At 49.3% G+C, this 12,160-nt stretch overlaps 1 long non-coding RNA gene across 1 annotated transcript; it reads right to left on the bottom strand.

Annotated features, from left to right (window-relative positions):
• Positions 1 to 5,468: 5,468 nt before the first annotated feature.
• Positions 5,469 to 7,496, bottom strand: LOC123426204. Its single transcript, XR_006622102.1, has 2 exons — positions 6,254 to 7,496; positions 5,469 to 5,728 (listed from the first exon to the last, which is right to left on the bottom strand). It is a non-coding gene; the product is annotated as an uncharacterized LOC123426204 (long non-coding RNA).
• Positions 7,497 to 12,160: the final 4,664 nt, after the last annotated feature.

Genomic DNA, 12,160 nt, shown 5'->3' with positions numbered 1-12,160 from the left:
GGCCTCTAGCTGCAGTGAGACGGCTGCTGCAACAGGCCCACCTGGGTGGCGACAGAGTTCAACTCCCTCGGCTTCATGTTTTTGGGGCGCAGATGGAAATTGTTTGCCCTCGCCCATGTCTTGTAGGACGGGCACATCCTCCACTTCAAGTTTGACGGGGCCGCCATGCTCTCCATGAAGGTCTTCGGAAGCGCTGACGATTGCCTGGACTACTACATGGAATGTGGCTGTGGCGACAGCAGTAGCCCTGCCGGCACCGGCGACATCTCCTCCTTTATCGGGAGTGGGGGCAACTGCAACTCTGGTAGTCCCCGGGAGCCCACGTCAAGGAGGAGGAGGGCTCCGACTAAGCGTGCACGACGCCGACATCGAGGTCCCCGACAACGGTGCTTCAAGGTCCCTATCTTATTTCTTTCATCGTCATCCCTTTCCTGTAACGCAACATGCTGGCCTAATGGGGCATGTAAGAGGGGTTACGTCCTTCATACTTCAAATCCAATTTTATTTTTGATCGAAAATAAACTTCTCCTCGGCACTCTTCGCCAAGCTTGGACCGTGTAGAAGGTCATCCCGATGCTTTGGGTTGTTGAGGCCCATCCCTCGAGCATGGGTATGAAATATCTTCAAACGGCCCCTCAGGGGTTCGTCTTCCTCACGCAGGCGGCTGATGCGAGGGGCTGTTGCTTGTGGCGCTCGCCTCGCGAGGACCCTCAAGGGGAGTCCCGCGAGGGGCTGTAGCGACCGGTTTTTCAGAAATACAATTTCCAGAAAACAGGCCCTTGAGTTGATCAGCCCCCAGGGCTACTGTTAGCTGGTGAACACTAACTTTATCCAGATATTCCAAGCAAATAAAAATTTAGGTACAAGACCATGAAGATCTATGAGGGGAGGTTGGACAAAAAGGTCTAGAGGCTGACGGCGTTAGCGACTCATGGAATCCCGAGTGCTCGTGGGCTCCATTTCCGCACGAACAACTGACCTGGATAATTTCTATTTCACAAGGCTGCTGTCCTTGACTCTCAAGTTCTGGGGTTGCTATCATCGTGCTCCTCTCCAAATATGCGATTTGGCGAAGACAATAGCCAGGGACAAGCTTGTGAGTACTTTGAATGTACTCGCAAACATCTAGAATACATATAACTAAAAGAAGGTGGGATGTATGCACACAAATTTTAATACCACCTGATATGCCACAAGATTAAATTCATGGGTGCAGTTATGCACTTAAATCATTTGTACAAATGACGTATAAGCATGCAAGGAAAAGGGGAAATAGTTAATTTAGAGGTGTCGAACGGGTGTGTTAGGAGACACCTCGTGAGGACGCGCACTATAAGCAAATATGCGATTTGGCGAAGACAATAGCCAGGGACAAGCTTGTGAGTACTTTGAATGTACTCGCAAACATCTAGAATACATATAACTAAAAGAAGGTGGGATGTATGCACACAAATTTTAATACCACCTGATATGCCACAAGATTAAATTCATGGGTGCAGTTATGCACTTAAATCATTTCTACAAATGACGTATAAGCATGCAAGGAAAAGGGGAAATAGTTAATTTAGAGGTGTCGAACGGGTGTGTTAGGAGACACCTCGTGAGGACGCGCACTATAAGCAAATATGCGATTTGGCGAAGACAATAGCCAGGGACAAGCTTGTGAGTACTTTGAATGTACTCGCAAACATCTAGAATACATATAACTAAAAGAAGGTGGGATGTATGCACACAAATTTTAATACCACCTGATATGCCACAAGATTAAATTCATGGGTGCAGTTATGCACTTAAATCATTTCTACAAATGACGTATAAGCATGCAAGGAAAAGGGGAAATAGTTAATTTAGAGGTGTCGAACGGGTGTGTTAGGAGACACCTCGTGATGACGCGCACTATAAGCCACAATCGAGCGTTTGGGCGACACTTCATAGAGGGCTTACAATGGGATAATGAAAGGTGTACCGTAGTTGGCCATTTGGGGCAAGGGCACAAAAATGGCTTATAACATATAATAATGATGAAATGCGTACTAACATGCGTGCCACAATCGGGCGTCTAAGCGACACCAGATAAAGGGCTTATATGAAAGTACTAACAGTTTCCACAGTCGGGCGTCTACGCAACACCATGGAAAGGGCTTTGATGAAAGAACAGACGGTTGCCACAATCGGGCGTCTAAGCGACACCACAAAAAAGGGCTTATATGAAAGTACTAACAGTTGCCACAGTTGTGCGTCTAAGAGACACAACATAAAGGGCTTACATGAAAATAATAACATTGAGTATCTGGGAGGTAGAACTATCCCAAGGATACACAATAATTCATATACCAGAAGTAATTAGTCCGAAACAAAATTCATAATAATTATGGTTCTCATCCCGGTTCATGATCATCATCATGTTTCAATTTATTCCTCCGAAGACTGACACTTAGACCGAGACTTGACCTGTCAACCTATCGTCTTTAACCGTTGATGCAGCTACTCGAATAGTTTTTTACACTACAAAGGATGTACTCTTTACCCACAACCAACGGGTTTCAATAGTCACTAGGACTAATCCTCTGTACCGTATTTTAGAAGTAACCACTCAAATCCTGCACACACCCATTTTTACCCAGCGAGGTCCGGAATCACCCAGACTATGCTTCCAGGGAAAAACAATAAGACGGGGAGGCCAGCAACCTCGAATAGCATGGGATCAAATTTATACGGCATGCTCCAAGGTGAGGGCCCTACCCTCTTTGTCCTACATCAGAAACACCCATGCCCCCTGATCGGATGACTGGCATTATTCCAGGGCCATGGAACCTTCATTCTGCCCCTACTTGGTGTGCACATGGTAATAGGATTACGACCTACTAAGTCATATTAACTTTCAGGAAGACCTGTGGCAGCACAAAAAGTAAGGTGACGCACTAACAAAAGTGGATCTACAGTCGACTCAGAAGGTTTAAGTTTTCCTGCGAGGGTTAACAACACACAATTTTTTGAATGATATAACATAGTGTTAGCACCATCACACCTCGATATCCCCTCACTGATCACTCTTGTCACAATGAGATGTCAGTTCCATGGTCACATATTTAGCACGGCAAACCTTACTCCAAGGTTGTCCAGACCAGCATGGCATACGTGGCATGAGGTAGTACCCACTCACCATCTGCATCACATACTCAATAGCAAGAAAATATCCATCACATCCATTTATGCAAAGCATGATTCTGTGTGGGAGCTCTTATCAAAGTAACGCAGTCGTGCATCCATACATCGGAACAAGCAATCACACAAATTAAGGCAAAATCAGAGTTCAAGATCTTACCCTGGGAATGAAGAAGGGTGGTGTGCAACCCAAAAATCTTGAAGGAGTTATCATCGCCCTAATTTGCTACTTTGAAAATATTCAATTTAACACACAATTCTAAAACAGCACATAAAAGTTGTTTGATCTTTTGAAATATATATGAAAATAAACTAGGTGGAGTTAGGGAAAAAATAGAAAAAGAATCAACTCATTTGGAGTTGTGTTTTAAAAGTTATGAGCAGTATAAGCTCTAATCAAAATCTGGTTTTAAAATAAAATATAAAAGAAAACATTTCAGTAGGAAATACACTTTCGAAATAGAGAGATGCACTTCGGGGCATGGCTTTCCTGAAGAGAAAATGCACCAAGGGTTTCTGCGCCAGCAGGGCTGGGGCTGGCTCATCGATAGGTGGAACCCACCTATGGTGTTCGTCTCCCTCCTCTCATGTGCACGACAGGGCTGATGTTGACGGTGATTGCCGGTGCTAGGGGCAGCATTTCTAGGGCGGGGCACACCAGCGTACTCTGGGGAAGGGGCTAGTTTTCTAGAGGGTGCAGGGGTTGCCGGAGAGCTCGGGAGTGAGCACCACTTCAACCATGGTGGTCGGATGGTTTCGGCGATCATAGCTCCGCCTGTGGATTGCCGCCCATGGAAATGGGCATGGGGATGGGTTCTAGGGTCGAGGGCAAAGTTACAGGGGCTAGGGTGGGTTGGTTGAGGCTCGGGTTCGCCGGAATTCAACCGTACGTTGGCGGCGGTGAAACAGCCGGTGGCGAGCACGGTGGATGGCTCCGACCAAATTGGAGCAAGGGGGAGATGGCAATGGGTCTAGGGGGTCACTGGGTTGCTTTGGGTGCACGGGTCCTCCTTTTATAGCCACACAGTGGCAGTTCTGCGCCGGCCCAAGGATAAGATCACGGGCGACCAATTCTGGCGATGACACGGGAGGTAGGGCTAGTCTGGCGGGGCTGAGAGTTAGTAGACTGATGTAGTAGTGGTCCATGGGGTTAGCTGGCATGTGGGGAAGGCTTGGGAAGTGTTGGCCACTGCATCGGCAGAAGCGGACGCCGACTAACCATGAGGGTTGTTGTGGCAGCTGTTAGCCACTGCAACGGTAGAAGCGGACGCCGGATTGTCGCGAGGGTTGCCGTGGTTGCTGCTTTGAGCATCCAAACTGCGGTGAAGCTCTAACGGGGTCACAATTGGGCTGGCTAACGGGAAGGTTGGGGCGGGCCTCAAGGATCCATTAGGTCTTCCAAATAATACAAACTGGTTGCTGGAGGTGGTGGCAACTCCACATCTTACCGAGGTTCATTGAGCAACTGACGTGCGGTTGACAACTAGATCAAAGGTGATTTGATCGATCAGTGCCTCTTGCGCTCTCAAATCGCGCACAACCGGTACTAAAGCAGGGCCTTCCTCAAGGTCTTCACTGGCAACTTGGGTCGGGCTACCATAGCCTTCACGACTAGGATAGTAGCAGAACAGTCGGCTATTCATCCACGGTGACAAATGTCGCAGATGGACTATAGCTTCTCGGGCTGCAAGCTGACAGGCTTGGGGTTCATTGCCGGCTGCTCTACTAGTAAAATGGCAAGGGCATTCAAGTGAGGAACTCCCGCCATAGATGTGCATCATGGACCAAAAGCTGACGGATAGCATCTCGAGGCTCATCATGGACCAAAAACATGGCGGTTTGAGGTTGGCAAGGATGACTACAAAGTCTCCATGCTCGGATGCAGTGGTCTTGTTGAAAACAACTCGGCCAAGCATCTTGTTCATCTAGGGTTATTGGGGTGAGTTCAAGGTCGTGGTTTGCTAGGTTGAGTCAAGGCTCTCGTTTATAAGCTAAGGAGTTTTCCATCGCATGCTAGGGGATGCGACAACTCCAGTGTCGGTCATAGATACACAACTTCCGGGCTGGGCTGACAGGTTGGGCACCGACTCTAAAAAGGTGTCATATGGCCACTGTGGTTGGCTGTTGCGTAGGCTAGGCTGGCTTGTGGATGCATAAATACCCGGTCTAGGGATGGCGACCTAGCTAAGATAGGTTTAGCCAATGGTCAGCCTGGCTCTAATACCAATGTTCTAGCGACCGGTTTTTTGGAAAAACAATTTTCAGAAAATAGGCCCTTGAGTTCATCAGCCCCAGGACTACTCTTAGCTGGTGAACACTCACTTTATACTGATATACGAAGCAAATACAGAATTTGGGTACAAGACCATGAAGGTCTATGAGGGGAGGTTGGACAAAAATGTCTAGAGACTGACGGCGGAAGCGACTCGTGGAATCTCCAGTGTTCATGGGCTCCGTTGCCACAAGAACAGTTGACCTGGATACTTCCTATCTCACATGGATACTATCCTCAACTCTCAGGTTCCGAGGTTACTATCATCGTGCTCCTCTCCAGATATGCGATCTGGACAAGACAATAGCCAAGGACAAGTTAGTGAGTACTTTGAATGTACTCGCAAACATCAACAAGACACATAAGTAAAAGCAGGTGAGATGCATGCACACACATTTTAATACCACCTGATATGCCACAAGATTAAATTCGTGGGTTCAGTTATGTAGTTAAATAATTTCTACTCATGACGTATAATAAAGCAAGGAAAGGGGGAAATAGCTAATTTAAAGGTGTCAAACGGGCGTCGAAGGCAACACCTCGTAAGCACACACATTATAAGCCACAATCGAGCATCTGGGCGAGACCGCATAGAGGGCTTACAATGAGATAATGACATGTGTGTGGTAGTTGGGCAATTGGGACGACTCCACAAAAAGGGCTTATGACATATAATAATGATGAACATAATTACATGCATGTTACAATCGGGCATCTAAGAGACAGCACATAAAGAGCTTATATAAAAGTACTAGCAGTTTCCACACTCGGGCGTCTACGTAATACCATGGAAAGAGTTTTATTGGAAGTACTAACAATTGCCATAGTCGAGCGTTGTTCGGGCTGGGCACACCAACGTGATCAAGGGGAAGGGGTTCGTCTTCTAGAGGGTGTTGGGGTTGCTGGAGAGCTCGGGACTGAGCACGACTTCAACCAGGCGGATGGATGCCTTCGGCAATCATAGCTCCACCTGCGGCTTGCCACCTATGGAAATGGGCATGGGGATGGGTTGTAGTGTCGTGGGCAAACATACCGGGGCTATGGTCGGTTGGTTCAGTCTAGGGTTCGTCGGAATTCGGCCGGACATTGGCGGCGGTGAAACTGCCGGAGGCGAGCAAGGAAGGTGGCTCCGACCAAATTGGAGCTAGGGGGAGATGGCTGCAGGTCTAGGGTGTTGGTGGGTTACTGGGTGTTCTCGGGGCCTCCCTTTATAGCCAGGCAGTGGTGGTTCCGTTGCGGCCCGAGGATAAGATCGCCGACGCAAATTCTGGCGATGGCCGGGGAGGTAGGGCTAGTTTGGTGGGGTTTGGAGTTACCAGACTGATGCAACAGTGGTCCAGGGGGTTAGCTCGCGCATGGGGAAGGCTTGGGGGATGCTGGCCACTCTTGCGTTAGAAGCAGAAGCCGGCTAGCCACCAGGGTTGCGGTGGCTGATGCTCTGAGCGGTACAGGGTAGTGGCGACACGCGGTCAGCCTGGCATGCAACATGTGTGCACTACAGGCGGCCACATGGGCGGGGGCAGGTGGACGCAGCAACTCGGGGGCAGTGCATGCAGAACTTGCGCTCTAGCCACACACAGAGCATGCGCGACACCTATTCAACAAAATGCCAGACCCACCTAAGGGAATTTTCTAACAATGAAAATTGGGGGGCTAAGGTTGCTTTAGATGCTAAAGATAGTGGTGAGGTTAGTTTGGCAAAAACAAAAACTTGCTAATGCAAATTTTGGAGAAAAACAAATCTGGTCAGAAAATGTAGGCTGTTATTCCATGCACTTAAAATAATTCAATGGAGCTCAACTTCTAGACTTAAGGGTTTGGTAGGGGGATATATAAGTTGAAAAAATTTAGGGCCATGTGAGCAAGATAAAATAGGGCTGTTGTTCAAAATGCGAATCCGGTCAATAATGGAAATGAGGAAGTGCTGCATGAATTTTTGAAAGGACAACCATGAGATTTTGCATAAAAGTGAATCATAAATATCCCTTGACATCTCCAATTTTTTGTGGAATTTTTAAATAATTTTATGAAACGGTTGTAGTGCAAAGGAGGCTCTCAAAATGATGAAAATATCTTTAAAAGGAATTAATTGTCAAAAAAATTATTATAAAATTGTCTCCCTTAAATTAGTAAAATGGAAGGAAACAATTTCAAACAATTACTCAAGCACACAATGATCTTCAAAAGTGCTACTTGGAGAGAAAAGTTCTTGGGAAGAGGCTTTGAAATGAGCAAAGAGGCAATTTATTTTTCAAATTTTTTATTCCATGCAATTTTTTAATCAGTAAAAAAGTGATTAAATTTTTGGGGTGTGACATGGTCGCCATGTCTTGATGGTGCGCGCTTGTCCACTTGCGTGTGGGTGTTGCGTGAAAAGTACATGCACCAGGTCCTTGATGAGGTGATGCATGTGTGGATTGTGCCCATGAGCGAGAACTTGGTTCTATAGGCTCCCAGCTCTGCCAGGGCAGACCCAGGCCAAGGCACCATGCCCAGCCTTGCGAGTGCGAGGCCCAGGATAAACTGGCGGGCACGTGCCACAGGGTCAGTCCCTTGTTGTCTTCGTCGTCCCCTAGGACGCGGTATGGGGCTTCCGCTGGGTCCGGGCGTGGTAAGAAAAGAGGAAACCAAGGAAATTCCACAAAACCCACAAGACAAAAACTTTCATCAAAAAACCCGAGGCTAACTTGTTAGCGAGTCCAAAAAGGGGGGTGTGGCTTGTCGTATCTAACATGGGTCAGCCTGGTGGGCTCGTTCATAGGTTGAAGAAAAAGGCGAATAAAACGGTTCTCGTATGCATCACGGGTCAACCTAGAAAGAAAAGCGATTGCTGTATCCAGCATGGGTCAACCTAAAAAAAGAGGTGCGACTCGCGAGGCATCTTCTTCGATCATATTGTTCCACCAGCGGGGAGCATAGGGACTTCCAATTGGGTGTGGGCGAGGGCCCTCCACCAAGGCCACGACGCGACTCATCGTGCGGTTCCACTTAGGAGGCCCCTGGGCGTGTAAAGCCCCAAAACTCATTATTCCGTGTGAGTGTAACGGGCGCCGATAGTTGGGCGGATACCCTAGGCACAAGGCTTAGGAGTTCCTAACCGAGTCTTCAAGTGCGCTCCTATGGCCCAAGCATGAGTGTCGTCCCCGCCATGCATAACCCTAGGAGTGCCATTGCATGCTCCTAAAGCCCAATCATGAGTGCCATTCACACCCCGCATAGCCGTAAGAGCACGTTATCAAGAGAGTCATCATGTGAGGTTGCGAGGCGCCCATCCAGCAGAAGGGCGAGCCGAGTGATGTCCCCTTCATCTGTTCGCGATGGCTTGTCGAGAGGGTGCGATACTAAGGACCTTGGTGAGATGGCTAGCACGGGTGGCCAACTCGTGATCCAAACCTCGGTCACTTAGATTTCTCGGCGCTGTGAGGACAAGTCCTCCACAGACGCCATGTGTAAGACCTCACCGTCAATCCTTCCCTAGGCGGTTGCAGGGGAGCGTCATCCCCCGGCGCCGTTGGAACACCACAGCTCGAAGTTAAGACAAACTACACCATCTCCAGTGAAGGTTATTTGGGTTTGTTACACATCCAATAAACGCCCACTCGAGGCGAGACAAAATACACGGAACTGCCTGGGTCAAGCATCCCAATAAGTCACCTGGCGGCCATGCTGCTGCAGGAGCATCAGGCCGCTTGACGACGCGTGCTGCCGAGGCCATCCCTTATGGAAGGGGAGGGCGACTCGCTCCGGAAGCTTCAACACCTTAGGGGATGACTCATGAGTCCTCACGGGCCTGCGGGGTTCGGCGCTTCACGAGGCGTGCACGACCACACCTCTTGCAGCTTGCTAGTCTATTGAACGATGAACTCCCGCATCCTTGGCGCCCTACACCATGCTTCTATCATGTGGCGGAGTTGGCCGAGGTGCGCCACCACATTGTTTCCAAGTGCCGATACGTCGTGCCGGCTAAGCCACGCGACTCCTAGCCGGGAGCCCCCAAGCCTGGCCTGATGAGGGTGTCGGGCGTAGCATCCTATGCCCGAGGGAGGTGCACACCGATCGAAGGCGCGAGGTGCGGGGCGCCGACGCTAGCCACGGCACTCCCTGGCCCGTCGGAGCAAACGGGGCCCGGTGTGAGGCAGTGTAATCGCATTTGACAGATCCGCCTACCCGGCAGTCCTCCGTGTTATGGGTGTGTGCATTGTTGTGAGCATAGAACATCACGCTGAACCTTCTGGGCGTGCCCCCGCGGTAGCTCGGCGGCGGCCGAGAGCCGGCCACCAGGATCCGGAGGAACAAGAGCATGGCGGCGAGCGTACCTCGCTCGGGCCCTTCAAGCTGAGGCCCAAGCGAATCGTCGCGTTGTGGTGGAGGTGGCTCATTGGCCTAGAAACCCGCTTCTAGCATCGAGTGACGAAGCGGGGCATAGGGATCCAGAGCCCTCCTGGCGACAGTGGCGAGTTCGGAGATGTGGTCCGCCCAGGCGTCGTACCCTCCGTTTGTCGGGCGGTGGCGAAGCAGCTTACCCGCCATGATAAGCGTGCGTTTCACGTTCAAATCTCCCACGTGAACACAGGCCGAGCCAGGCGCCGTGGGGGCGCGGTAGGGCGGTCGCCTTGCCAAGTTGGGGGCCACGACGGGCTTGTTGTCCGTGGGCAACGAGGGTGGCGGCTGCGACGCTGGTTGGCCGGTGACAGTTGTCCAGCGCCGAGCACTCGGGGCACGTGTAGTGAGCGTCGGCCATGGGGTCGGTGAAGCTGGAGTGAAACAGGAGATGAAGAGCGTCTATGCACCCCTACGTGGCGTGCTAAATGTTAGAATCGGGGCTCCGCTGACCCAAAAAAGGTTTGAACTCTAGGGTGCGCTCTGTTTCCAACCTTGTTCTATCTCTCAACTTCATGGCTACTCTTCGGCATCTCTAGCTAAGGAAGGCGATCAAGAACACACGAGTAGTTTACCCAGGTTCAGGCCACATTGCGATGTGAAACCCTACTCCTGCTTGTTTGGATTGCTTGAGATGGAATACGAGTATAAATGGGGGTTCTTGCCCTAGTCGAGAATAACCAGGATGCCATCTCCCGCGCTACGGAGGCTGGGCCTCTCTTTTATACTAGCCTTGGTCCTCTTCCCCGAAAACACAATTGGCAGGAAGGGTTGCCACAAAGGCAATTTTGAAAGGGGGCGGGACTGCGGCCTGCCCTGACAAAGGTGGTCTTCGCCTGCAAAAACCATTCTCCATGACGCGTTGACGGGCTCGGGGTGACCTCCATCCTGCCAAGACCCCAGCCTTGGTCCTCTTGCAACAATCAGGAAACCTTTGGGAGATGCTCTAGGTGCCCGCCAGCGGGCTACATTTCTTTAGCATGAAAGTGGAAATCCTCCCTGTCCATGCTTGCTAGCACCATTCCTGCGCCGCCTGCGCGACCTACGTCACTGTAGGATCCGAAGTATGTCTATAGGTAATGATTAGACTACTTGACATGATAGAAAACTTATCTTTTTCCCAATTTCAGTTGTGCGGTAGTTTTGGCAATTATGACTAGTCAATTTCACCCTACACATGTATAACTAAGAGTGCAACAGTGCAAAGTAAAGACATGCAAATGTAATGTAGAGGGTGGGGTAGGAAAATCAAACGCAAATGTTGACACAAGAATTTTTGGTGTGGCTCCGATAGGTGGTGCTATTGTACGTCCATGTTAGTGGAGATTGCAATGCACACAGGCTAATGTTTGTGAGACTCCACGGAGGGCTCCACCCATAAGGGGTCCACGAAAAAGCGGTCTTGTCTATTCCGCCATGGCTTATGTCCACACAGGACTAGCCTCACTCACGGTAGAACTTCCCGAACTAGGCGCTCTCCTTGCCCTTACAAACTTCTTGGTTCAACACAACAACACGAAGTAGGAGGTTCCCAAGCAACACCTAACCAATCTAGGAGGCACCACCCTCCAAAAGGTAATGTATGTGATAGAACGATGGACTCCGTGCTCTTGTTGTTCAAAAAATAGTCTCCTCAACACTCAATAACTCTATCACAGATTTGGCATGGGTAGGAGAGATTGATTTTGTGGAAAGCAACTTGAGGAGGCTATAGATCAAGTTTCAAATGGTTGGATTGGAATCTCTTGATCTCAACACATAAGTAGGTGACTCTCTCTTAGAAAAATGGATTTGGCAAGTGTAAGTGTGTTCTGAGTGCTTCCTCTTTGAACGAGTGGAGGTGGATGGGGTATATATAAGCATCCCCCAAAATCCAACCATTACAACACTATTTCCGAACTCACTGACACCAAAAAGAATCTCGATGGTACCGAGTTGCACGAGATGTGGAAACTTTTGAATTCACGGTGAGACTAATATATGAATCTCGTTGGTACTGATATGATGACCTGGACCAGTTTCCAAATCTCGGTGAGACCTATTCCAATCTCGGAAATTCCGATTCTTGAAATTTTCCCAATGGAAAGTTGGTCACTGAATCAAGGTGGCACCGATATGAAAGTTGGTGGTACCGAGAGATTAGGGTCTGGCAAAGGAACCGTCTGGTGGAAAATTGGTAGGGCCGAGTGAAAAAAGTTGGTCGCACCGACTTTGCTGGTTTTCTTTGGATAGAGACATTTTGTGGGAGAATAGTTGAAGATTTTTGGTGACTACCTCTAAGCACTTGAGCAATCAATTCATCATAATACCTCGCCCCTTTTAATTGTATTGGCTTTACTATGG

Source organism: Hordeum vulgare, chromosome 2H (genome assembly GCF_904849725.1).
Source record: "Hordeum vulgare subsp. vulgare chromosome 2H, MorexV3_pseudomolecules_assembly, whole genome shotgun sequence".
Lineage (NCBI taxonomy): Eukaryota > Viridiplantae > Streptophyta > Magnoliopsida > Poales > Poaceae > Hordeum > Hordeum vulgare.
This window is presented reverse-complemented; position numbering and strand designations above follow the sequence as displayed.